Here is a 3,169-nt window from a genome sequence, read left to right as displayed (position 1 = left end):
GTCTTACGACGTCCGCCCCGAGCACATACAACGAACGAAATGAAAAAAAAAAAAGAAGTAGCGTTCTCGCTTCACGCGCACGGGTTCCCGGATTCGGTTCTGGGTGGGGTCAGTGATTTTTCCTGCCTCGAGATGACTGGGTGTTGTTGTCTCGTTTAAATTATCATCATTAATCCCGAATGAGATTTTCACTCTGCATCGGAGTGTGCGCTGATATGAAACTTCCTTGAAGATTAAAACTGTGTGCCGGACCGAGACTCGAACTCCCTTTGCCTTTCCCGGGCAAGTGTTCTACCAACTGAGCTACCTAAGCATGACTCACGCCCCGTCCTCACAGTAGCTAAGCCATATCTCCGCAATATCCTTTCTTTCAGGAGTGCTAGTTCTGCAAGGTTCGCAGGAGACCTTCTGTAAAGATTGGAAGGTAGGAGACGAGGTACTGTTGGAAGTAAAGCTGTGAAGACGGGGCGTGAGTCGTGCTTGGATAGCTCAGTTGGTAGAGCACTTGCCCGCGAAAGGCAAAGGTCCCGAGTTCGAGTCTCGGTCCGGCACACAGTTTTAATCTGCCAGGAAGTTTCATCATTCATCCTCATTACGATCGGAGGAAGGCAATGCCAAACCACCTCCACTAGGACCTTGCCTAGTACGGTGGTGCGGGTCTCCCGCATCGTCCCCTACACTCTTCGGAGTGTGGGACATCATCATCATCATATCGCTATCCCATGACTTTTGTCACCTCATTGTATACAATGTGGAAACGTTCATTCCCCTTGGTGCCTCCATATACGGATACGTTCACCTTGATATTGTACTCAGACCAGAGACTCATCTGAAAAGACAACGTGTTATCTTTCGTGTGTCCTGTACTGTCGTTGCATGTATCAATGTCGGCGCCCCTCTTATCTGTATTCGCGTCAAGGGATCGATGTGCTGGCAGTCCGTAGTGCGATTGTCCGTGTGGATACCTGGCTTGCAGGATACAATCCTACTTCGTGACTCAAGGAACGTCATATGATTTTACGACCCTGCGTGGCTGAGCAAACAATTTTGCCTGTTCTTTCGGTCGCTAGTCGGGTGGATCATTGACGTCCTCCAAGGCCCTTCTGAAGCTGTCGAGTGTATACAGGGTTATTACAAATGATTGAAGCGATTTCACAGCTCTACAATAACTTTATTATTTGAGATATTTTCACAATGCTTTGCACACACATACAAAAACTCAAAAAGTTTTTTTAGGCATTCACAAATGTTCGATATGTGCCCCTTTAGTGATTCGGCAGACATCAAGCCGATAATCAAGTTCCTCCCACACTCGGCGCAGCATGTCCCCATCAATGAGTTCGAAAGCACCGTTGATGCGAGCTCGCAGTTCTGGCACGTTTCTTGGTAGAGGTGGTTTAAACACTGAATCTTTCACGTAACCCCACAGAAGGAAATCGCATGGGGTTAAGTCGGGAGAGCGTGGAGGCCATGACATGAATTGGTGATCATGATATCCACCATGACCGATCCATCGGTTTTCCAATCTCCTGTTTAAGAAATGCCGAACATCATGATGGAAGTGCGGTAAGGCTTCTGCTTTAGCCTTTTCCGTAAGATTTTCCAAACCGTCGGCTGTGGTACGTTTAGCTCCCTGCTTGCTTTATTCGCCGACTTCCGCAGGCTACGCGTGAAACTTGCCCGCACGCGTTCAACCGTTTCTTCGCTCACTGCAGGCCGACCCGTTGATTTCCCCTTACAGAGGCATCCAGAAGCTTTAAACTGCGCATACCATCGCCAAATGGAGTTAGCATTTGGTGGATCTTTGTTGAACTTCGTCCTGAAGTGTCGTTGCACTGTTATGACTGACTGATGTGAGTGCATTTCAAGCATGACATACGCTTTCTCGGCTCCTGTCGCCATTATGTCTCACTGCGCTCTCGAGCGCTCTGGCGGTAGAAACCTGAAGTGCGGCTTCAGCTGAACAAAACTTTATGAGTTTTTCTACGTATCTGTAGTATGTCGTGACCATATGTCAATGAATGGAGCTACAGTGAATTTATGAAATCGCTTCAATCATTTGTAATAGCCCTGTATTCATGTGACAGTCATGGCATCCCTACTAACGCGAGCAGAAATATCGCGGAAAGATGAACCACTGTCTCGATAGGTTACGATCCTGCCGTTTTCAAATTCCGACAGGTAGTGGTCAGCGGCGTAGCGAAAACATAATTGGCGACCGGGGCATGACACCTAATTGGTGTGCCCCCCCCCCCCCCAAAAAAAAAAAAATCGACGCCCGTGCCACAACACTTTATTTCCCCATCCCCCTCCTCGGCGCCTGGAGTGCAACACTATACTTTATTGCCCCCCCCCCCCCCCCCTCTATAAACACATTTAGTAATATATAGAATTTACTCTAATGATGATATATTTTCCGGGAAATTGGTCTTGGTAGACATTTATCCTTCTGTCACGAAGCGTAACACGACCTCAAAAACAAAAAGATCCAAATGCTATTTTTGAGCGGAAACATCCACTGATTGATCCTCCCTCCAACGGCATTTCTTCCGATTACTGATTTGTTCCAAATTGATTATAATGTTAATGGAGTATCCTCAAATTTTTCTTTCTCATTTAAATTACAATGCTAAAGTTATTATTAATAAAATTTAACATTGTTGTCCATACATATTATAAAACGTATTGATGTATGTGTGTGTGTGTGTGTGTGTGAGAGAGAGAGAGAGAGAGAGAGAGAGAGAGAGAGAGTGTTCCACATCTCCTGCTAAACCATTGGACCGATTTCAACCAAACTCGATAAACTTATAACGGGTGTCCGGCAAGTAAGGACGAATTTGAATTTTGCGCCGTTGTGTCATATGACGGTTGGCAGCCGTCGTTTTTGCATTATTGTTGTCTGCAATCCTTTCCTGATAGCTTTTGTGTAGTTTTTTTATTTAATCGTATGGCTTGGGCCCCCCGTCGGGTAGGCCGTTCGCCGGGTGCCGGTCTTTCAATTTGACGCCACTTCGGCGACCTGCAGTCGATGAGGATGATGATGATGAGGTCAGCACAACACCCAGCCCCTGGGCGGAGAAAATTTCGCGACTCAGCCGGGAATCGAACCCGGGCCCAGAAGATAGACAATCCGTCACGCTGACCATTCAGCTACCGGGGCGGACCTTTC

The 3,169-nt window shown here is 47.0% G+C and overlaps 1 non-coding gene across 1 annotated transcript; it reads left to right on the top strand.

Annotated features, from left to right (window-relative positions):
* Positions 1–477: 477 nt before the first annotated feature.
* Trnas-cga (transfer RNA serine (anticodon CGA)) lies at positions 478–552 on the top strand. Its single transcript has one exon. It is a non-coding gene; the product is annotated as a tRNA-Ser (tRNA).
* The last annotated feature ends 2,617 nt before the right edge of the window (positions 553–3,169 follow it).

This window comes from Schistocerca nitens, chromosome 6 (genome assembly GCF_023898315.1).
Source record: "Schistocerca nitens isolate TAMUIC-IGC-003100 chromosome 6, iqSchNite1.1, whole genome shotgun sequence".
Taxonomy (NCBI): domain Eukaryota; kingdom Metazoa; phylum Arthropoda; class Insecta; order Orthoptera; family Acrididae; genus Schistocerca; species Schistocerca nitens.
This window is presented reverse-complemented; position numbering and strand designations above follow the sequence as displayed.